This window comes from Ambystoma mexicanum, chromosome 7q (assembly GCF_040938575.1).
Source record: "Ambystoma mexicanum isolate Mex_15411 chromosome 7q, UKY_AmexF1_1, whole genome shotgun sequence".
In the NCBI taxonomy this organism is placed as follows: domain Eukaryota; kingdom Metazoa; phylum Chordata; class Amphibia; order Caudata; family Ambystomatidae; genus Ambystoma; species Ambystoma mexicanum.
The window spans coordinates 442,990,450-443,016,162 of NC_090941.1; the positions used below are offsets into that span (position 1 = coordinate 442,990,450).

Consider the following 25,713-nt stretch of genomic DNA (forward strand, 5'->3'; position numbering starts at 1 on the left):
AATGTTGTCTTCATTTTCTTTGCAGACCTGGTGCATTTCCCAACGACCAGGCACGGGTTGCTTTTGTTTTGTCATACCTGAGCGGTAGCGCGGCGAATTGGTCCGTACCACTTGTGAACCATGATGATCCACTGTTACATGACTTTGGGAGGTTCCAGAGGGAAATGGAGAAACTCTTTGCTCGTCATACCCAAGAACAAGCAGTAGACAACAAACTTTTGTCACTCCGGCAGGGGAATCAAGACTTGTTAACGTATATAGCAACCTTTAAAAGATTAGTTGTTGAAGCTGGGTGGCCAGTAAACAAAAGGACCACATTGTTTCATCGAGGTTTACGGGCAGAATTGAAGGACATTCTAGCTCAGGTGGTTGACCCGCCCAGAGACTGTAACTAATTCATCAATCTGGTTGTGCAACTAGATCACAGATTACAAGATCGAAAGACAGATCAGACTAGATCAGACACTCAGGCCATTTATGTTCGGTCAAAGGACAATGTCTCATGCGTGTCAGAGAACACTGTAGAACCCATGCAAATCGGAGGTGTGTGACCCCCATTAACAAAAACTGAAAGAGACAAGAGAAGGCAACAGCAGCCAGGTTTGTACTGCGGAAAATCAGGGCACTTCCTCAAAGATTGCCCAGTGAAACTTCCAAGTAGAATTGTAGGGGTCACAGAGAAGGACGATAGCAAGGAGTCGGAAAACTACAAAGCTCGACAAACGTAGAGGTCAGTTTGTCGAGTGAGAAGAAAGAGCCACCGACCTCACACTTTGCAATACCAGTGATCCTAATCAATCACCAACACTGTCTCGGATGAACGCCGTTGAGGCATACATAGACAGCAGAGCAGTTGGGAATTATATAGATCAAGAACTGGCAGCAGAGATGAGGCTTCCCTTATGTTCAAAGTTGACCACTGAAAAGGTTTCCACCGTGGATGGGACAGAAATAGCTTCCGGACCAGTAACCCGATGTGCAGCAGGATTAACCCTACTGTGCCAGGATGGACACTGATAATCTATTGCCTTTGATCTCATCAAGGCGGCTCAGTTCCGGCTAATATTAGGGATGCCATGGTTAGTAGCTCACAATCCTCAGATAGATTGGCGTGCAAGGAAGCTGGCTTTTCCCGATGACTGCGCTCCTACCTGCTACTATCAAGAAGAAGAGGAACCCGACATATCCAAATCTGCGACTCCCAGAACAGTGGCATTGACACTTGGTGTGACTAGTACTTTACCGAGCGAATACCAAGATTTCCAGGATGTGTTCCAGAAAGAACAAGCTAACACGCTACCGCCGCCCAGGCCCTATGACTGCCATATTGACCTCATACCTGGTACACAAATTCCTTGTGGCAGAAACTATGCACTCACAGAACCAGAGAACCTTAATTTGAAATCCTATCTAGACCAGTACCTGGCAAATGGGTTTATCCACCTGTCTAAATCACCGGCAGCCAGTCCCTTATTCTTCATATCAAAGAAGGAAGGACATTTGAGGACCTGCATCGATTACCGCGCACTAAACCAGATCACCGTAAAGAATCGCTATCCACTGCCACTCATTCCCGAATTGTTAGACCAAGTCAAGGATGCCAAAATGTATACCAAATTAGACCTTAGAGGAGCGTACCACCTGGTCCGAGTAAAGAAAGGAGATGAATGGAAAACCACCTTTCGTACCAAATATGGCTTGTATGAATACCAGGTAATGCCTTTTGGACTTTGCAATGCTCCTGCTGCATGCCAGTACTTCATGAACGATGGCTTGCAGGAATTAATCGATGTTTGTGCCTTGATCTACATAGATGACATCTTAGTGTTTTCAGCCTCGAAACAAGACCATGTTAAGCACGTCCGCTCCGTTCTCACCAAGCTCCGCCAACATCAACTGTATGCTAAGCCCGAAAAATGCTTTTTTCATGTAACCGAAGTGGAATTCCTTGGTTTCATCCTCACTCCGAAAGTAATCAGAATGGATATGCACAAGGTAGATGCCATTTTAAATTGCCCATCACCAACTTCACCAAAGGGAATCCAGAGCATGCTGGGTTTTGCAAACTTCTACCTCTGATTCATCCCAGACTTCTCTCAAATTGTGCATCTGATTACACTACTACTGCGAAAAAACAATAAGAAGTTCATTTGGAACGAAGAAGCAGAGAGGGCCTTCCAAGAGCTTAAGAAAAAATTCACTTCTGCCCCAGTCCTATGTCACCCTTGTCCAGATCTCCCTTACATCGTGGAAACAGATGCCTCCAGTATGGCTATGGGAGCTGTTCTCTCACAAAGGGACCCTGAAACTGGCCAGTTACATCCCGTGGCCTTCAGGTCGTGAACATTTTCACCTCCAGAGCTCAACTATGCTATCACAAACAAAGAACTCTTGGCTATTAAATCCGCTTTTAAAGCATGGCGACATTATCTCCTGGGAGCCAGACATACCGTCACAGTAATCACAGATCATCGAAACCTGCAATACCTAAAAACAGCAAAGGCTCAATCTTCACGACAACTGCGGTGGGACCTTTTCTTTGCAGAATATGATTATGTAATCACATATCCAGCAGGAGTCTGCAATGGAAAGGCGGACCCCTTGTCCCGCATGGGCATTGATGAAAAGGTATATACAACTCCAGATCCAGTAGCCATTATTCCCGAGGACAAACTCTTAGGCCTCACGACAGCTTTGACACAAACCGAACTCCATGACAAGATCCAGCATGTAATGGGTCCTAACACCTTGCTAGAATGGTGTACTCAAGGGGGACAATTCACTGTTAAAGATCAACTACCATATTTTAGGGACCATTTATATTTGCCCAATAAGGATCTACAACAGCAAGTCATTTCAGATTATCACGATTCCTTGATGGAAGGTCACCCTGGGATTGCCAAGACCCTAGCCAAGGTAAAGCGGAACTAGTGATGGCGTACTTGGCGTAAAGACATTATCCAATTTATCCAGTCGTGCAGTGTGTGTGTGCAAAAAACAAATCACAAAAGCAGAAACCAGCTGCTCTTCTTCAACCATTGGAAATCCCTCCCGCACCATGGAACACACTTTCCCTCGACTTCATTACAGACCTACCTCCCAGTCAGGGATTCAACACTATTTTAGTGGTTGTAGACTTATTCTCAAAAATGGCACACTTAATTCCTTTTAAAGGTCTTCCTGATGCATCCAGTTTAGCAAAGGTGTTCCTGGAAAATATTGTTCGGTTACATGGCTTCCCATCAGTTCTGGTCTCTGATCGAGGTAGTCAGTTTGTGTCGAACTTCTGGAAAAAGTGTTGCTCAATGGCTCAAATCAACATCCGACTATCCACCAGTCACCATCCTCAAATGGATGGCCAAACAGAAAGAACTAATCAAACACTGGAGCAATAGTTGCATTGCATACTGCATCAAGTGGAAGGAAATTGGAAAGACTTGTTATGGATAGCAGAATATGCTTACAATAGTTTGTTACATTCCAGCACGGGACAAACCCCTTTCTACGTCCTATACGGTAGACAACCACGTACTTCTGAATAAGACCTTCCAACCACTTTGGAAATGCCAGAGGTAAAAACCTTCATATGATCATCTCCTAGGCCTTTAAAAAGGTAGCAGAACATCTAATTCAAGCCAAGCACAGACAAAAGAAATTCGCTGACCAACATTGAAGAAAGGCCCCCGACTATCAAGTTGGAGACAAGGTTTGGTTAGCATCAAAATACGTACCCATAAAAGGAACCCAGACCTTTCGTCCTCGGTATCTGGGACCTTACTCCATCAAATCTATAATCAACCTGGTAGCTGTCAAATTAGCATTACCATCCAACATGCAAATTCACCCTGTGTTCCACATGTCACTATGAAACCGGTACAACCCGGTACACTGGTTACGACACCACCAGAATCTTTGATGGTTGACAGACAACCTGAGTTTGAAGTAAAGGATATCCTGGACTCCAAATACACCAGGTCCAAGTTATATTACCTAATCAATTGGAAAGGATACAGCCCTCAAGACAGATCCTGGGAACCCAGCGAGAACATCCATGCACCCCGTCTGATTAAGTAATTCCATCAGAATTTTCCAACCAGGCCAGGACCAGGCAGAAGAACCACCATGAGAGGGGCCTTGGGGGGGAGTGATGTCATGACCCTTATCCCAGACCCCCACTGGCAAGTCAACCTGCCAGGTAGGGCCAGGTTTCCGGATTCCATTCTGGCCTCAGAGGCCTTACAACCTCATCTGAGACTCTTGTGGAGGCAGTCCTGGCGCCTTTTTGCGCCAGGCTCATATTCATGATGGAGAACATCTTTAAATTGGAACTATTTACTTGGGACTACTTTCTTTGAGCCTGCAGTTAACATGGAGGCACTCACATAGCCCAGTTCCCAAGAACTGAGCTATGTGGTATAGTGTTTTGGGTATGGTGGCCTGGGACTACTTTACCTGGACTACTTTACTGGAAGGCTATTTAAACCACACCCAAGCAGCAACACGCTTCACATTATTCTGCAGTTTGCAGCATAATGCTCACTGTGTCCAGTCCGGTCTCCAGTGTCCTTGATACCAGCAACTCTTGGAACAGCAAACCTGCAGAGGGGAAAAAGAACAACGTTATAGGAATCTTACCTGTGAACACCATCCTGTCTTCATCCCATCGTTAACTCATGTTTCTGCTTACCTGTGGACATCACAAGAATCTCACCTGGTTAGTCGCCTCTTGGTCAGCATCGTCCCGGAACATCACGCCCACTGGAAAAGTGCATTGCGTCCTGCAAAAGAAAGAGGAAGACACAGGTTAGCATATACAAGGTGAAGCAGTGCCGTGCATTGCGCATTACTTACCGGACAGCATCGTGCACTCTGTGCCATCCATTACCGGCAGGTGCTCAACCCAGCCTGCACGAAAACGCCAAATCTCTTTGGACACCTAAAGAGAAGAGAAAAGACATTAACCACAAACAGTATTGAATACAAAGACTGCAAACAGCAAGACCTACCTTAAAGACACTTGAAAGGGCTCGCACCAGTGAAGTAACTCAGTCGCCCACGCCCACTTGAGACTACGCACCCCGGCCCAAGAGAGCAGGACAGAGAGCACGCCTTATACAGAAACAAGGCTCAACTTCCATCGGAGGCACCACCCGGGTATCGGGTAGCTGGTTTGAGGCACATATCATCCAACCAGGCTGAGTGGTGTCCCCGTGGATACAAGGTGAGCATAACAACAGACTTCCTTTAAAAATCTAGCAAAGTCTTTAACTTTCACCAGAATTGAAGTTCACAACTTCTTTCAGAAGGGTACAACACATATTGTCACGGTTTTGTTTGCCATACGCAATGCTGGTTATATTCCTTTCCCCCTTGATAATTGCTACAAGGAGTACTTCTCTCCATCCCACTTCATTTCCTCTACTCCACCAGTTAACTGCTGGTAATGTGTCTGCTTCAAGTTTCTCTCTTTAGGAAAGCTGGTTCCCCTTTTAGTTATAATTGCCCTTCTGTGGCTTAGGCAACGCTGGTTGTCATCTTGCCTTTCAGGTAGTTTCCTTCTTTGTAGACTACTAGGGAAACAATATCCTCTTTTATTTATAATTGCCTTTCTTTGGCTTAGACAATGCTGATTTTTGTCTTGTCCAAATATTGCCCCCTCTTTACTTTGGCAATGATGGTTACAATCTTGTTCAAATATTATCCTCTCTTTACGTTGGCAATGATGGTGATACTCTTTCTTCATTCGGTGGCTCTCAATATAAGTATTACTCCAAAAATGCTTTAATTCATTAGTTTGATCTTCAAAAGTCTTATTTCCAGTCAGCTGTGGGATGTTTGAACCCACTAGTCCAGGCCCTGCAACATTACTGTGCATTGCTTGCATCAGTAACATCAGAATGGCCGCCGGAGAGCATTTTGCTTGCTAAAAATCATCCAGAAGGGCACAGTAAAAATCTGAAAAATAGGCCGCCATCCACTTTTGCCTAGGTCAGTGGTAACACAGGAGACCACTGCCAAAACCCATCACTTGGCTGCCCACAGAGCAAGGCTGATTGCAAAAGAAACACAGAGCTATGTGAAAATCAGTTTTTTCTTGGTTGTCAAATTTGCTAAAATCATGGCTCACAAACCACCCAAAAGATCCAACCTCCTGTTGGGTGTTGAACATCATTCTACTTCAAGAATCCACATAAATATAATGTCAGCAGAAGTATATGTTGTCTGAACAAAGTCCACTTTGGAAGATGGTTGCTGGGAAGAAATCTGTCAAAAATGGGTATAATACCATTACTTGCTTCAGTCAGACGCTGGCGATCTCTAAATCTGACAGGAGAAACTGTGTCTCAAAAGCGAAATATGCCAAAGAAGGTATTTCCATCAAATGCGATATAGGGTGCCACACATTGATTTTCATGTTGAAAAAGACTGGAATTGAAGTTATGTTTGCTTATTTTAAATTTGTAACTGTCATTTTGCACAAGGGACAATGTTAAAATGGACTTTAAGGTAATCTGATTCAGCTAAAACTTCAAAGAGGCTTTCTTCCCCTGAGAACACCCCACCCTGTTCCTTCCCACCAAAAGGAGAGGATATTGCATTGGGATGCTAATGAGAAGGGGAGGAGACTTCCTCTGCTGTTCTGGGAAAGAGACAATGGAGTCATTGAACTGAATGGAAATGCTAATTCGGGTGTAACTGACATCAACGGCCCTGGCAGAAAGACAAGCCATGTGACTCTCTGACTCACCCAAGATTTGGAGGCGGGTCAGACTGAAAATGTGGATTTTAAATTGGACTAAATATATGTTTAAGGAAAAGACTTATAAAATATGGTACCAAACTGACAAAAATATGAAACAGAGAGATTATTAAAATGAAAAATTCACTCACAGTTTAAAACTAATCTGGAATCTGTGCGACATTCACAGACACAACCACAACATTTTTAATATTGTAGCTATTGTGATTATGCTAGGAACATGAAGAATTACAGAAATATGCCCATAGGGTATGTGCATGTATATATAAAAAATTGTACAGATCCGAAAATGTGTAATCAACCAAAAGTGCGAAAAATTGTCATTTATGAACCAAAACTCGTAGGAATATGAAACTTGGACAGAACGTACCTTGGTCAATCTGTGATGTGTATATGTATTATTAACAAGTTGTGCAAATTGAAAATATGTTTTTTGGGAAAAATAGATTTTCTGGGTAAAAGCAAAGGGGAGGGTCTTCCCTAGATTCTAAATGGAAGCATCACTCTGACACATGATGACACCTCATGACAAACTGTTCCATTCTCAAATCAGGGGACAGGGAATTCTTTGACCTATCAGATCCTTAGAGGGTTGGGCATAGACAATCAGTCTCCCCACCCACTTTGGAAAATGGATAAATAGGGACTGCTGAGGACAAGCAAAACACAATTTGTCTCTCATCAACTGATCCTCTGGTGAAGCACCCTGCAGGAAGATCCAGACTCCAGATCCAGACTCCAGACTCCAGAACCAGACTCCAGATCCAGACTCTAGAACCAGACTCTAGAACCCTGAAGCAGAGGCCTAATCCAAAAAGCTGAACCCTTTTCAGCAGGCCTTTAAAAATCTTGCAAACCTGATTTAACCCCTAACTTCCACGGGGCGTTACTAAACCATTCAACAGCCTGGCTGAGCTGTTTTGCTTCTGGCCAAGAACCCGTGCTAGAACCCAAGATCCAGACCAGTCCAGCAGAGCTGTAACCCATAACCCATTAGATCCAGTCCAAGAGTCCGTGCAGACCAGAAGGCCTTGCTGAGAATAGAGTCCTGGTGCCCTGATCCTGTCCGGTGGTGAGCAGAGTCCAAGCCAAACCTTTGACCAGATCTTTGACGGGTCCATTCCATTCCAAAGCCATAGTAGTGAGTATTTAGCATAGAACTGTGCATAGTCATTTCTTAGTTTAAAGTAATCCATCCAACCCATTCCAACATATCCAAACGGCATTGTAGAATCTCTTTTGTCCATTCTGAATCCTTTCTCATCCATCTAATCCTGTGATAATTGTTAGTTTAAGCCAACCTGTTTGTAATTCAAAGCGCAATTTCATTTGAAATGTTGACTCCTTTTGAGAATAATCGACCTTTACTAAAACCTCTGCAACTTTTGAACTGTACGTCATAGAAACGAAATTCCAATTCCTTATAGTTTTTCCGTAATCGCGTTTCCCAAATGCGGAAAAGTTGCAGTGAATTTGCATTTGGCTCAATTTCACCACCTGTAAAAACAGCTATTTCTTGTTTTCAACTTCTGAATTTCATTTTCCATCTGCTTACCATTCAACAATCATTGCTAGTGTTTCCCTGAACTTATCCAAAGCAACCCTCACTTGTTCTGATTCAATTTAGCGAATTAATATCATTTTTAGCATTTTTACCATCCAATTCAAACCACATTTAAAAGCAATTGACCTGTTTTAAAATCATATCTGTTCTCTGTAAGCTTGCTGGGGGAATTGGGATTGAACTGCATTGTTGATTGTTATTCCTGAAACCTGTGTGCCCTCATTCATCTCTTCATATTGCATATTGGGGGGAGTGAGTAACAACAGGGGGAAAGAGTGATTATATTGTCTTTGGTTGAATTCCTATCAAGTTTCTTTCTGTGTTGCATTCTTTCCTATCATTGCATCTCCTTGAACCCACAAAGTTATTCTCTACTACATTATTCTTCCTATTCCTACTCCTAATTGATTAAAGTGATTGTTGATATTGTCATATTGCCCATTGCTGATCATTGTTCATATTCATAAGTGTGATATTCAGCTATTATTCATGTTCATAAAAGTGTCATCTATATATCGTTCAATTCTTCAAATAAATCTCTTAAATTGCAAAACAAACCTACTTCTTGGCTCAGTGAGGCCGGGGGGATTCAAAGAGAGGGGCGTTATATAAGGGTACATCATCCAGTATTAAAAGAACTTTTGACATAAAAATATATAAATAAGGGTTTCCATTGGGCATCCCATACTAGGCATTGACTAAGTTGGAATGCTGGATTGAAATTACTTACAGAGCAGTCTTTTACAGAGTCTTTCGGGATTACCTCACACAGACCTACTCACTGCTCATTCCCTGTGCAGCCGTTCGACCCGGTGCTGCTTCAGCCTCTTCTTCTTTTGTCAGGACTTGGGCATCTGACCGTTACGGTCACACACCAGGTGCTTGTGCCTTCTGCACAGGGAGCCTGCTTCACTCCTCGCATACTCCGGTGCTCGCCAGCCACCGGAGCACAGTACAGAGTTAGGAGAGCACCTCATGGGACAGCCAGTTTCCACACTGCTTCCTGCTGTGCAATCTCTGCATTTCCAATTCCTAACTCCTATGACTCTTTTAACACCGGAACCTGCCAGAAACAAAGCAGTGGTCTTAGTATCTTCTTTCTGTTTCTGCTGCTCCCTCTGCTGCTGTCTTCTAATGGCCTGTACCTGAAGGAGCTTTAAATATTCAAAAATCCTGCTCATTTGTGAGTCATTAGAACTACTAGACTGCACATTGCTGTTCTGGCCCTCTGAGCCGCTCTTCCTCATCTCAGTACCCATAGCATTATGGGACCTGAAATCCCTACTGTTTTGAGTTATTTTAACCTCATTTAATTCACTTTGTTTAATGTCTTTCTAAAATATACCTTTAGGAGAGGGTTTTAAAGGAATTACTGGTTGGTTGTTGGTTTTATAACTCACACCCAAGGAGGAATCATAAATATCAGAAGTGATGGTATTGATTCTCTGATTCTTATACATATGAATCCCATGTTGTAAGGGTTTTCACCACTGACACTTTGAATGATTTTAGTAAGGGAAGCCTTAATATGAGAGCAAGCCATTAGGAATTCCGTTATTAGGGACATTACATCCTCCGAAGATAAATGCTGCATCTCTCCTAATGGAGTCTCCCTATTCCTTTGGTGACCTTCTCCTCCCAGGTGATCCACCCAGCTACCACCACCTCCAGGGTAAGGATCAGATTGTGACTGCCTTTCTCTGGCCAACTATGAGGAGACTTTTGTCTGGGATTCTGTGGACATTATGCAGGATTCATCACATACCCTTCCCCTAAAGACCTGACCTCCCATTCCAGGTTCATTTCCTCCCCCTAATTCACCGGTCTCCCCACATTCAAAGATTGTTTCTTTGTTTCCCAGTTTCACACTGGATCCTCTGAACATTTATTTTCTTGTACCCAAACATTTTCGGGAGAAGTAGATGAAAACATCATATTCTTCTTTTCACCGAGATAATCAATGGTTTTCAATTTCAAATGAACTACTCAGAGGATCCATTCATCAAAAAGAAAACATCACTACCCAAAATCATGTACATGGGAAGGTTGGTATTACTGTCACTAATAATGATGTTTCCTTCCTCAACTTCACACTTGGTTAAGGGATGTCCTTTATCCTGTCCGTGAACACAACCCATATTTATTTGTCGTAATACTTTCCATTTTGCAGGAGCAATGGAAGCTTTCACAGCAGACCCTCTACGCCTTGTGTCCAATTGGGCCCTGATGGTTTTCCACTGCACTACAACGATATATATATATTTTTTGTTAGTATTGTGTTATAGTCAAAACCATAAAATAAAATTGTACTTTTCGTAAACAATATAATAGACCTTAAAACAACACACAAATGCATTCCAATTTCATTTTTCCAATAATAAAAATGTTTTTGATCATACAAATGATTTCAACAGGTTCATATCTCTCAGTTCCTTTACCACCTCAGTGGTAAGAAAGACCTAATTTCCTGAAGACAATCTAATCCCAAAACAGTAGGTCTCTATCCACCAGGGCTAGTGGGCAAATCTTGCCAACCTTTGCCTTATTAATTCAATGGTACCAGGGCAATCAGTCATCAAGTGTCTTAAAGTTTGTTTTTCATTTACATCACAACTTTGGCAATTTGGGCTCACAATCCTGTCTGCATCCCTGATGTTCTGAATTTCCAATGTAGGAAGTAGGTTTAACCGAAACCTCCGGAAGTCTGCTCTTATGGATGGGTCTGGAAATCTAGCCAAATCCCTCGGCCTCATACCTCTCGGTTTGTCTATATTTGTGAACGAGGCATAGACCCCTTGATTTTCTCATAGCAGTTATTGTGCGGATCCAATCCATTCTCCTAATGAGTTCTTTGGCCTTCATTGGATTTTTAGTTAATATCTCTTCCGAGCATTTGGCTTCAGAAAGTATATTAGCATAGGCCATTTTTAAATTCTTTAGATACAGATTAGATGACTCATTGTATCCTGCCAAAGTATCTTCATACAATGAGAGTTGTGGAGGGGAAAGAATCAATCGGTGTACTGTCATTAGCTTCCATTCCACACATGATCTCAGTGAGGGTATACCCAATTCGTACTTCAAGCTGGCAACTGCCACACCATTCGGGAGGTCCAAAACTCATCTCCAGAGCATACCCTCTATTATTTCCCAGTCAAGTAGTGAGAATGAATACAGGTTTGCATCAAAACCAAAAAGAATAGCAGGTATTACCTTGCCTATGTAATAGCTGATAAGCAGCAGAATAGAAAATGTGAAACAATTATTCATGATCTTTTTCATCTGCGACCCTAGGCGAAAGCTTTTTACATCCAAAGCAGCCATCACTGACCCCTTTGTCGGGTAAGATCTTACCACTGATACTAGTTAAAAAATGTCCTTCACAATGGGAACCACCTGATTATCCAAGAAACAAGTGAAAGGTTTAGTATGCGTTAATGGGTTTATGAAAATCTGAATTTTTGATTTTTCCAGATTTGTTTTCAACCCGTACAGTTCTGCATATTTCTGAAAGGAAGTCAATAACATCTGTAGGCCAATCTGAGTAAAGTTAAGAAACACAATGTCTCTGGCGTAAGCCATCCATTCAATTTTTCGATGACCCCAGTTTTGGGCTGGCCAACCCGACTCCATCATCCAATTAACTAGATCGGTCAAATGAAGATTGAATAGAAATGGTGCCACTAGGCATCCTTGCCTGACCCCCCTTGTTTTAATAATGGACTTGGAGAGAAGACCAGATCGAGCAAGTCTGACCTGCAATTCTGTATCTCTGTACACCTCAATCAGTATGGCCAATAGATGTTCTGGTAAACCCACTCTCTCAGTTTCATTATTTTTCTCCCCAGTACAAAGCATCACATCAGGTTTTTCAACAGAGATTGTTCTTTTAGAAGCAAATCAAATTGTACTTTTACTAGAAAATTCAAGCTAGTCTTCTTCTCTTCACTCTTTGGAGGAGTGTGAATAATGTGAATAACATTGTTAAATAGAATTATTGAAACTCCCACAAATAAAATACTCTTACTCAATGAAAACAAGGCATTAGGTATTAAGTATTAGGAAAACATCCTCTGAAGAAGAGAAATAATCTGTCTCTCCTAATGGAGTCACCCTATTCCCTTGGTGGCCTGTTCCTCTCAGGGGATCCAGACAGCTAATACCATCCCCCACAAATAGAGGGTCCCTGGAATGCCCTCCTCACTCCCAGGAGCATGACGGCCAACTCAATATTCAGACAGCCCCAAGGAGGGCCAGTGATATTCACATATGCAGACAGATATCCTCTTAGGCAACCATTCAACCCTTATCCAGTGAGTGTGTTTTTAGACATAGGTGCTCAACACTGGTCATGGACCCAAATGCCTCAATGGATGATGTTGATTAATGCCAAAAAACCAATGTGCTGACGTCATTAGTAACACCACAACATAGCCATGTTAGTCATGAAGTAAACTCGCAGCCACGCACAAAGTTATACGAGCATACACATGCACATATGAAGAACATGCTTACAGAGTTCTGTCGATAGAGGACAGATACATATACATACTATCAATTATTGTTCTCATTAGCCAAGTGCAGAAATGCAAAACGCAAGGCAAAACAAAGAGATAAGACCCAGCTTGCAGACATGTATTGCAACTAGCCCTATGGAACTGCAGGAGCCTTGAAGGACCAAAGATGACTAAACTATGGAAAACATAGAACAGTATAGATGTATAATGAGTTTACATGAGACCACAAGCCAGAGGATGAGAGATGAGGTAAAGCAGGACTAGTCTGCACTGAACAGAAGACCAGGGCACACATCAAAGGTCATAAACAAGCAGCACATTCCAAACGTAAGACAACAAGAAGGCACCTGCAGAAAAACAGAATAAATCCTCATAAACTGCAGAGCAGAAGAGCTCGCTTTCGTGGTCCACAACCACGTGATGCAGCCGAGCTAGACAATGGTGATTCACCTGCAGAGGGAAGATTCTCAGCAATACAGGCATGAAGTGAAACATGGACTTGTAACAACATTGCCACACTGATGGCACTCTCACAGGCAGAAGTGGTAATACTAACAGTTACATTGGGAACTCATAGTCATTCCCATCACCTTGAGAAGGTGCACAGAGCTCTGAGTACAGAGCTGGGTCCCAGGCCTTGGGAAATCAGCTCCAGCCAATCAGGGAACAGAAATCCAGGGGTGGATGGCAGAGGGCAAAAGCCAATGGTAATCCTGCGACCCTGCAACAATGTAATAGATCATTTCCTGGAGAAGGGGCAGGCCAGCCACCTGACATGTGAGTACCAATAACACAATATCTATAGGTGGAGTACATATGTGATACTACTCTGATCACCCAGCCAGGCAAACTGTTAGGTTTTTGGGGAAGGGCCCATGTTGTGACGTCAAGGGGAAACAAAATGGCCCGATACAGGCTCGGGAGCAGTGATTTTTTAATGTCCTGTATGATCCCTGTCAGTTTGTGTAATAAACAACAGTTCTAACTTGACCTTGGCTGAGTGCTCCATTTCTATTCTGGTGGAGGGTTGTTGGGCCTTGGGAGCTGAGATGGTGAGCGTGTAATTACCGCCAGTGCTCAGGCATAACCAAGCAAACAAGTTGGTAGCAGAGGTATAGTTGGCTACGCCTGTTCAGCTTAAGCCACCTCTTACGCCTCAGTGCCTGGAGGGCTGCAGGGCACCTCACAGAAGGTGAGCACCCTGCACAAAGGTCGTCAGGAGCAAGCTTGGAAATATCCTGCACCTGGTCCATGAGGAACCCAGCAGACCAGAAGGCTAACATGGCAGCTTTGGGATGACCGGTAGCTGAACAGCGTCAGCAGATTCCAGAGTGTAGGTATTAACTCAGCCACAGGGCAACTAAGGGGGGGTGATAAAGTAATGTTAGGTGCAGGGTTGTAATGAGTGTAGTTGAGTACCTTTGAAGTATTGTTGAGTATTTTTTAGTAGTGTCAAAAGTATTGTAAAGTATAGCAGGGCAAGGAGTGGATGTAGATGTTGGTTTTGTGTTTAGGGAACATTCGGTCTTGAGGTAAAATGTTCTGGTGAATAACGTAGACTATTGACTTTACAGTGTGGATGACAGAAGTTGTGTTAATATTGGATTCCCTGTGGATTGGGCATTTTAGCTTGGGACATGGATAATGGTATCCCCGCTAAGGCTTGGCAGGACATTAGCATTGCGAGCGTTGTGAATGATCTCTAGCACTCCCTTATTTAGTGAAGTGGTGACGTCACCCATCAGGTCTGTGCATAGGACTCGGAGTGCACAAGGCGGTGCGCTGAAGGCGCATTCACGGGAGTTGCGGGTGTGCCTGACGAGACAGAGAGTTGTAGAAGGGCAGTGCTCGGAGCACGTCAGACAGGTTGATTGGGAGCCAGAGAGGCTCGGGAAGAATTGACATGAACTGGTATTTGTGAAATTAAGAAAACTAAATTGAACGTATTCTTTGTGTGTGTATAATAACCGAAGAATTTAAAGCCTTGACTTGAGGTCAAGTAATTTTAAATCAATGTATCAGGGGAAGTGTGGGAGACACACCCATATAGCTCCTATGTAAGGCCCTTCTGCCATATAAGGACAAGATTTGTAAATATAACGTGAAATGGACAAAAAGCAAAGAAGGTATATTGACTAAGCTCTGACCACAATGTGGACATTTCCCCAAAGATTTGCAGCAATCATTACAGACACACATACAAGGCACCTATAAGAAGAAGTTGAGGAATTGCACGTTGATATTTGAACTCTGGAAGATGTTCCAGGAGGACGTTGTGGAAATAGCAAGACGTCAATGGATGCTAAGCCAGCAGGAGACACCGAACGCAGCACCCTCGGCCCCTGCTCTCCCATCTCCTCATGAGCTTGAGAAAGAAGGGGCTGAAGCAGGATCACAGTGGTTATAACCTATACAGGAGCTGAAGGCAGTGGAGGGTTACACAAATAACATATTTCAACCTCCACCATATACCAGGGAGGAGAAACAGAAAGGGGTCAGACAGGCAGATGGGGGAAGGGAGCACTCAGTGAGGCCCTGATGATGACCAAGGAGGGGCCAGAGGGCATAGCATCGAATGAGTGGCTAGGAGGGCAGATACTTCTGATGATGGATGGGAAGACACTGACAGAACCAGCAGGGGCGAGTAAAGAAGTAGCGGGTCATAAGGGGAGCAGCGAAGCACAGGAATGGGCAGAGATGATGGTTGAAGTAGAAAGGCAAGAGAGGGAAGAAAATGAAGAACGTGAGAGAGTGCGAAGAGACAAGCAACAGGAAGAAGAGAAGGAGAGGGAGCAGCAAGAGATGAGGAGAAGGAGGGAGCTTGAAAAGAGTTAGAAAGGCAAAGGTAGGAAGACGAGAAGGAAAAGCAAGTTTTGGTATGAAGGGAAAGGAGAATGTGGGACATAGAGCGACTCGTAAAACAGCACACACGCAAGGAGGAGGAGCGTGCATTAAGAGAAATAAGAATAAAGTGATGAATGGGCATGATAGATGACAAATTGGAAGATGATAGGCGAATAGAGCAAGACCACAGTGCTGCACATGACACAATCTCAAGATGGCTAAGTTTTGCATACAATATCGACAGTGACATGGGGGACACCGTATCGGACAAGGACACAGGCAAAAGTGAGGACAAAGGAAAGGGATGAACCAGGCAGAAATTGACAAGGAGAAGTGCAGATAGAAGCGTAAAATGGAAAACAGGGAAAGACACAGGGAGATCTATGGGTGAAAAAGGTGAAAGATCACAACAGTCCAGGGATGCCTCACTCAGTATGGACAACCTTATCCCATATGTTCAGAGGCTCAAAGACCTTCCTGGACAAAGGATTTCAGAACCGACAAAGGCATTTACTTACACTAAAGACGCAGAGAGACCGGATAGGCAGATCAGGCTGACAAGAAGACCAGAATGTGAGATCCGGGTCACACATATGCTCTTACTAGAGAAGGGAGGTGGCCGATACATACCGTGCAAATATATATATAAGGAACACTTGACGTGTAGGCTACCGTCTTTACCAGTGGGTGTGGGGAAACAGATTTATAAAATGGAAAGGATGAGAGCGGGACAGATATTAGCAGTGGGAGACGTAAAAGGCTACTGGTGGTGATCCTCTGTGAAGCCGCTGATGACTTATGGGAAAGGGTGGGGCGCACCGGCGTAACCACCCAGGATATGGCGCATGATGGCGCACCATTTGCTAACTGCCGAGCAGCCAGATAGTAAGCTCTACGGACACAGTACCCAGGCACGTTAGACTTTAGTGTGATCATGGCTCACAGAAGAGGAAGACCAAGACCCTATATTCAGAGTATTCAAGGTGAAACAGGAACTGAAGAAGTTGGTGGGTATGGAAAGAAAGCCTTGGTCAGAAATAAAACTCATGATAGTGCATCACTGTAGGTCAATACAAGAGAGCGCAAGGAAAAAGCGTGAGGAAAGAAAGCAGAAGGACGTGAAGTTAGTACAGAATAAGCTATATAAATATGCCATGTAAGGGGCAGTATTAACAGGCACAGGAAGGCAAGGGGCACCACAGATGCAGTACCACCACCACCTGTGGGAGGTGGGTTCATGGGGGGATGGACACCACAGCTTTTGAGAAAGAGGGGGGACACCAAGGGGACACAGGTATGGGCACCAGATGCAACAGAACCATGGTGGTATTTTAGTGGGGTTTCGGAGACATGGGCAACACATGCAGCAGGGCCCAGAAGGGTTTTCTGTAGGTTTCAGATGCAAGTGAGAGAACCACCTGAGTGCTGGGTGTGTGGACAGATAGGGCCTATTCGGAGGGTTTTACGAGGCAGGGCAGGGATGCAACAAAATGGGGGAATGAAATACCAGCCAGCACATCAAGGAGAACAGAATGAGTTCCAGGACCAGCTACAACAACGGAGGCAAACATCAAATGCATTCCTGCAAACACGCCAGCCCATGACACAGACACCACAGATGCAGGCACCTATCTAGCAGTATTCGCAGGACCCACAAATACTGCAGATGCAATGTAAAACACAACATACATACACACACATCAAATGATGCAGATGCAGAACAACACGCAACCAAACGATGGGACAGTGGCACACACAGACTCCATGAAACCGACTCCCATAAGCAAGCTGTCATGGCCACTGTCCCAGAACACAAAAACAACACCATCGAGTGATGGGGCAATGGGTCACTTGACTCACTTATGTCCCTTTGGGACCCATAAACACAGGGGCCCTGGCTGGACTCAGTCCGGGCGCCTTTGGTGCCAGGCTCATATAGAGATGTGAGCAGGAACACTTTATTTCAGTGCAGGAGTACTTTTACTTTATTTCACTGCAGAAGTGCTTTTATTTTACAAGAACTTTCCAGGAGCTGGAAGCCTTTATTTCAGAGAACATCCTCATGTGCTGACTCATTGGGTGTGGCTCCTTAGACCTGGTTTTCATGTGCTGACTCATCGGGTGTGGCAGGGTGTGGCAGGCAGGATGAATCTGGTGGGCGTGGCTTCGGAAGCTTAGCTATATAAGCTGCTCCATCCTTAAGGCAGGTTCTTCGCGTTACTGTGCACTCGTGTGCAACATGACGCTCACCGCCGCTTGGACCAGTTTACTTACCTTTGAAACAAGGTGTTCTCCTGCATACTCACCTCCAGGAAACCGGTGCTTCATCGCTTCATCTGCAGACTCATCTCCTGACATCCAGTGATCTTGATTCTGACGCCACATCACCGCACTCTGCATCCACAAACTCAGACCCTGTGAAGAAGAAGAAAGACAAGGTTAGAACATCTGTCCTAGTGCTGCGCTGCATTTGTACACCGCGCGCCCCCTAGTTAACAATTTACCAGCTACTGTACCACTGCAGCTTCATTCCTCATTCCCTCCGGCTGCCACCTCAAGCTCCCCAGCTTCTGCCGGGCCGGCAACATCACCTGCAAGGGAAGAAAGCAAAAGAGCAAACATCAAAAGTGGAACGGACAGCAGTACAAGACAAGTAACTTTACAATATAACAAAAATATACAAGGAAAGACAAAGGCAAACAGGAACACTTACCTGAAGTATAGTGGCTTAGTTGCAGCAAGACTGGATTACCATGTGCAAGGGACCAGTGAAGGAACTCGGTCCAGATCATAGAAGCGCCCCTGCCAGAAGCAGCAGGACGGAGTGCTTGCCAAAACTAATCAACAGGTGAGTTTTCCAGGGACATTGCATCCCACGGGTACCACAGTTTGGAGAAAGGGTCTGGCACGGGATCAGGTGCACAAGCTGGCATACTCATGCCCCCTATTGTCCATGCAGGAACAGTCTGGAGCAGCAACACCTATTACCGCCAGTCACCACATAATCGCAGAGGGCAAAGTCAGACCTGAGCCACCTCACCCCCGGGAGGGTTGTAACTGTGCCCCACCACCTACGCAGAGACCAGCTGAGCATAACACAAACTAGGCAGGGTCACTGTAGTGAGGGGCAACCTATTCTTGGGAAACGGAATGTCATTATACACTCAATAGGACAGCCCACAGACAGATTTGATGTGTTCCATCCTATCGATTACATCAAACCCGGCGGAGGAACCCCATATAGGGGTGACAATATGTGACAACACTTTTTCTTTTTTTATAGACACATGAGTCACTATATCCTGCATTCGGTAGGGGAAATATAGTATGTCAGTGGATGCCATGAATGCTCAAGGGTTTTCTGGGGTGACAGAAGTGTTTCCTTTTACAGAGGATGTTGCACTTTCCATATCGGAGCAAAACATAGCTTTGCTCCTACTTTATTTTTGACAGACACCTGTAAATATACTGGGGAGAGACATCATGAGAGACTTATCATGACCATCTCATTCACTGACCAGGGGATAGTGTGTTCCACACAAGGGATACACCTTCTAAATACGAGGGAGATCATTCAAGCCTATTGTCTGCAGAAGGTACAGAAGGGGGTGCCAGTAGACAAGGAACTGTTTGAGTATTGGACTGAAATAATAATAGCATAGCTCCCAGGGATTTAGAGAACAATGTGGCACATTCCAAATGAGTACCTATTCAAGCCAGAACTATCACTAGATGAGAAGGAAGGGACAATAATGCCACTGGAAATAGAGGCAATAATAGTGGGGGATGACTTGATAGCAGTTTATGGGACAGGCAACACAGGGCAAACAGTGAGCACCGTGGCAGATGGGTACAGGCTGACTACAGTTACAGAGAACAAACTATTCAAAGACAACAGAACAGACCACGAGATGGTGTTCGAAATGAGCATCACATATTGTGTGAGGATACACTACAGAGAGGTACCAAAGAGAATGGCGATGGTGCTGAAAGCACCAACAACCATTTTCAAGGAGGATTTGGGAAAGGTCCCAAGCATCTTATGGACCACAAGTCTCTATTGTAATTGGTTATTTGTCACACACTTAATACCCAGAGGTTTCCAAGCCTGGACCAAGGGATCGAACCTGTGTTGCTCTGTGTCATCTTCCTTCCAAGGCAACGCTTTGCCCCTGAGTTATCCTCCCGAGATAATGATGTAGGGCATGATGAAGGGGATAGGAACAGGGAAAATAAAGCTGAAGCAGGAGCCATTTTACCACAAGTAAAGCAGTATCCACTTTTGAGAGAGGCAGCCAAAGGCATTTATGAGACCATTGCAGCACTAGTGAAACAGGGCATCCTAGTGTCATCAGAATCACCATGCAACATGGCTCTGTACCCTGTAAAAAAGGCCAGAGGTGGTCATGGCCTTTTATATAGGACGTGCGTCCTCTTAACCAAATTGTAGAAGAAGAATTTCCTTTGGTTCCAAATCCAGCTACAATTTTGTGTAGCATCCCCAAAGAAGCTGCCTACTTCATGGTCATACATTTGAAGAATGCATTATTCTCTATACCACAACACCCAGACTCACAGGACCTGACTTTATTTCTATATATAAATAAGAAATGGGAATATACAAGACTTCCTCAAGGGCACTGTGAATCACCTTCCATATTCAATATGGTACTCTAAATTAACCTAGGCAATGTACAGACGGAGAGCATGGTTATATAGTATGGAGATGACATTTTGATTTGCAGCAAGCCAGAGGAACGAAGAACAGTGTAGAAAAGACTCAGTAAACATGTTGACAGTCCTAACAGAAAAAGGGTACCAGTTGGGAAAAAAGCCAAGCTACAATATTGCCAGACAGACGTGTTGTACATTGGGCAGATGATATCTCAAAATGGCAGACAAGTAACACCAGAAAGGGCAGAGGTGATACGCAGGACAACAAAGCCCACAATGGTTAGAGAGATGCTGCAGTTCTTAGGACTATGTAACTATTGCAGGGCATGGGTATTTGACTACAGTACTTACACCAGACCTTTACTGAGCATGCTGAAGGAAGCACAAAGATGGGAGGCATTTGATGAGCTGAAAGAAGCAATATACACAGTTCCAGCGTTAAGGATCCAAGATTATCACAAGGAATTTCTCCTATTCTCACACTCAAATGGACTGTTTTTGACTGCAGTACTGACAATGAAGAAAAGCCTGGGGCACAAGCCTTTAGCCTTTAGCATATTATAGTGTGAAATTAGACCCAGTCGTGAAGGATTCACACATTCGCAGTGGACAAATCAGCAAGTATTACTATGGGGTGCAGCAAGACTCTCTATGTGGAACATGTGTTCCTTGTAATACTGAAAGACCAAAAGCACATTGACAGCATAGAGAGCTTCAGGGTACAAGGTGTTATTGTCCAACCCGGCTCTCATGATAGTGAGATGCAGACTTGTTAACCCGGCTACTTTCCTCGCTGACGTCTTACAGAAGGGTGACTATGCACATGACTGCACAGCAAACATAGAAGAATTCAGTGACACTTGCGAGGTACAGGAGGATGCACTTGAGGGGGGAGACATACTTTACATGATGGGTCATCAACAATTGACCAAATTACTGGGGAAAGGCATACTGGGACTGCAATCATGAGACTGAGAGAGGACAGGACAAGCAAGGTAGTGACAGGTGTACATCTGCTGTCACATTATTCAGCACAAGTAGCAGAATTAGTGGCCTTAATACTGGCATTGGACCACATCAGGGAGAAGGAAGTGACAATTTACTTGGATTCAACCTAAGTGACACCCATAGTGCATTCTGAGCTGTCACATTGGATGAGTAGGGGCTTCAGGTATGCTGATGGGCCACCAGTGCAGCACAAAATCCTATTGGGCAGATTGGTCCAAGTAATAAACCTCCCAGCATGCATAGTAATAGGGAAGTGCCAAGCAACACGAGGGGGGCAGACCCTATCTCCAGGGGAAATGAAGAGGCAGACGAGGAAGCAAAAAACGCTGCTTATTTTGGGGACATTTTAGAAATGGAGGCATTGTCCCCATCTGCGATTATGCACAAAAAATGATACTAAAAGAAGGGTGCAACCAGGGGAGAAAAAGAGCTGTGGATAAAGAGGTGATGTACATTATCTCTTACAGGTGCCTTATGGTGGCAAATCAATACAGGGAAAGTGGTAATGCCATTCTCATTATTGCACACTGCACTGACACAATTACTCTATCTGACCTATACAGGGAAGGAGGGGCTTTCTGCTCATATTGGAGAAACATGGTTCTTTCCTAACTTGGCGAAACACGTGGCTGAATTCATGACTAATTGTCTAGTGTGTAAACAATATTATGCAGGTCATACATTAAGGGTAGTGAGAGGAGCCATATCTCACTCAGTGGGTCCATTCCAACACCTGCACGTCGACTACATTGGCATGATCCAAGTTTGCCAAGGTTACTGCTACATGATAGTGGTTGTGTATCCATTTTCCCATTGAATCCAGGCCAGTCCTTGTTCCCATGCTGACACCCGAAGAGCAGCAACATTTTTGGTATGTGAGATATTCCCACAATGGGGTGTGTGTGAAGTTCTGCGGTCTGAAAATGGCCCTCACTTCGCCAATGAGATGTTCCAGCATATCACGACCCTGTCAGAAATCCAACAAAGATTCTCTGTTGCCTATCACCTGCAGGTAAACGGGTAGTGTGAGCACCTCAATGGCTTGCTTAAGGAAGCCATAAACAAAACTAAAATGACGTTGAACAAAAACAGGCTCCATTGCCTTCCCTTAGCCATGTTTGCACTGCCCAATAAGTCTGGGTCTAACCACCATTTAACCACACATGAGGTGGTGACAGGACAGTGCATGTGACTTCCCCTGCCTCCTCCCACTAGGGCAATCAAATATGCTGAAATTGTATCTGCTGTATTGGCTCAGGAAATGTACAAGTATACAACTTCCTTGATTATTAGACTCTCTTTTATTTCTCGCCAACTGCAGAGATAACAGGAGAGGCCTGAAGCCAGAAAAGAGAGAGACAGCACCGAAACCTGGAGGAATTACTTAAGCAGCCATCTTTGAATCCAGGGCATAAGGTACTTTTGCATAATTCTCTCTACAAATAGGATACTCCGCGGTTCACAAGCCTGGACGTGGTTGAACTGGTAACTGAGCGAGCTGTCAAATTGGTCATGAAGAACACTTGGAACCACCTCATTGGCATCAAGCCCTACAAAGCGGTGGCCTCTCCTAGCATCAACATCAACAGGGCCAATGATTCTCAACCAGAAGAGCGAAATAATAACCTGGAATAAGCACAGCACAGAGGAGGACAACAAATGGGTACTCGCTTACAGGTAGGAGAGAGAGGAAAAGGACTTCCTACACAACCAGAGTCAGGGTACACTGTCTCTTTGCTATTTTTTTTTTACACACATTCATTGTGAAAGTGCAACTGTTTTATTGCATTTTGTTCCATAATTCCCTGTGATCCTCATGCCTAAACCTTCGAAGGCCAATTTGGCCAATTTGTTAGGAGATCCACCACCACATGGAGACATCATCCTAATATGTATTTCCGTGTCTTCATAGCATATTGTGTCCAAGTCTATCCACACATTAATCCATCAGTCCTTGCAGTCCTCCAAAACCCTAGAATTAAGGCGCTTTGGGAATAGCAATTCCTTCTTGTTGTGGATGATTACTTTGTCCGCGGACCTTAAACTAATACAATATTAACCAAATAACAATTCTTTTGTGCATTTCAGGTGAGCAACTGATATCTTAAAGCTGCATCAGGATCCAAGCAGTGGAAGTTTTGGAAACAGTCATTAAAATTAAAAAAGTGCTCATCATGGCTTGTCTCTTAATTCCAAGTGATGTTTTTGCTTTCATTTTTTAGTGAATATCCCTTGTATCTATCGCTACCTCTGTATCCTCTACTACCATTGCCCCAAATTTAGCAGGTGGAACAACCATGGCAGGTAGACAGGGAAGCACTGTAAACCCATTAAGGTGAGGTAAGCGCAGTGCTGATACTGACATGTGAGGGGGCTGGTCTTATATCTCACTGATGCAGTTTGAGTATCTAACAACATGTGATACAAGCACTGGGGAGAGCTGCTATGTCTGCTCACGAATCCCCTATGCCGTGAGTGCCTCCAGAATGTTTAGAGCAAGAGAAATACCAGCAGAAAGAGCACAATGCCTTATGTACCTATCCATGGTTACAACCCAAGGAATATTCAAATGGGAAAACTGCAACATTGAAAAGGATGAACAAAGCAACATTTCCCTATGAATAAAGGCACATAAAGACTCTCGACATGATGAACAATTACTGGCAACTAGACCAATACATAAATTAAGGCCCACAAAAAAGAAAGACAAAAACAATACACTGAAGGAGCTACCATGGACCAAGAAGGGGATTCAAGGAAATAGAGGGAGAAACGGGATGTTGGGAGAGACCACAAATGCTTGTGTATGGTCAAGTATACACAGCTGAAGGATGGAAGGAGGGAGTAGCAGGTATCAAGGCAAACACCCTAGTACAAGCACCAGTAAACACAGTCCAGGTAGAACATGACAAGTGCCTGAAAGAATGGAATGCGAGCACCAAGTTACGAGTGTGGGTGGACAATGAAGCTGGACCAATGCCCATAATATCACTGAAGAAACCAGCATTATGTTTCCAGAAGGACAGTGCAGTATGGTTCAGAGAGAACACAAAGTGTAGATACACCAATGCAATCCAGCAAAGAAGGTTGGGACGGCAGTGCTAATGGGTCACTATTATGAGTGTGGATCCTAGGCATACAAAATGCTGCCACCCAACTGGGGAGGAGTTTGCTCATAGGTACACATCAAAATGCCAGCACTGGTGGTGCCAAAAAAGGACATGAAGATGGACGACTTCCGTAAAATAGATAGTAACAAGAGGAAAAGGAGATCAGTGGAAATGGAAAAAAAGGAAAGGAAGGAGAGGTCAGTAGAAGTGAGTCGAGTGAAAGAAGACAACTATTTCTCATCAGAAGCATCATTGGACGATGTCCCACCTGAACATTAGCTGTTCAGTAGGACCAAAATTATTTTTGCATCAGTAGTTCCAGCTGTGCCAATGTACACAAACGCAAAATGGTTGCAGATAACAAGATGGGCAGATAATAAACTCAACAGTAAATGGCGTCAATACAATAAAAGAAGTGCTCTGAGCAGTAAGGTTGATGGCTCTCCAGATCCAGAGCAGACATGTTCTAGACCTTCTCACAGCAATGGAAGGAGGAGTTTGCACCAACATCTGGAGTTCCTGTTGCATATTCGTGCCTGCAAATGACAGATAATGGCACACTGACAGAAGCAGTGACAAAACGGTCAAATATGCACACCAAAATGGAGGAAGAAGTCAAAGCAACAGGAAAAGACCAGAGTTGGTTGTCATACATATGGTCTTGGATGCCAGCATGGCTGGCAGACGGACTAAAGGTATTGCTAGGAGCACTAATATTAGAACTAGTAGGACTGTGTGTGATCAAGATCTGCATAACACAATGTGCCAAAACACTGAGAAAATTATAGGGATGAAAGTGTTAGTGGATGTAAACATGAAGAAGAAAAGGGCAAGATAGTAAAAGAAAGAAATTACCTGAGAGGGAAGATAAAGGAATGCCAACTGTTCCCGAATGAGATGATGACAGTCGACAATCACTTTGACAACAAAAGATACTGAGTGAAATGGGTATGGTGCAACCCGGAAGGAGACTGCAGTTATATGACCTGGAGTTTCGATGACCATGCAACTTACTATGGACATCTTGGAGGAGTAATGAAGATATGTCTGCCAAAAGCAACAGTCGCGAAGTGTGGCGGTTTGGTTGACAAGCCGACCAGAGGGGGGACTGAAGAGAGGGCCCCTGGAATGCCCCTCCTCACCACCAGGAACATGACGGCCTGAAGAGTTAAGAATTCGCAAATCAACTCAATATTTAGACAGCCACCAGGGGGGGCAGTAGCATCCATGTATGTA

The 25,713-nt window shown here is 44.1% G+C and overlaps 1 long non-coding RNA gene across 1 annotated transcript in view; it reads left to right on the forward strand.

The window, feature by feature from the left end:
- Window positions 1–23,591, forward strand: part of LOC138528267 (uncharacterized) — a 38,820-nt gene extending 15,229 nt beyond the window's left edge. Inside the window, exons 2-3 of the long non-coding RNA XR_011284107.1 lie at window positions 22,689–23,044; window positions 23,456–23,591. This is a non-coding gene — a long non-coding RNA (uncharacterized lncRNA). The remainder of the gene's footprint in view (window positions 1–22,688; window positions 23,045–23,455) is intronic.
- Window positions 23,592–25,713: the final 2,122 nt, after the last annotated feature.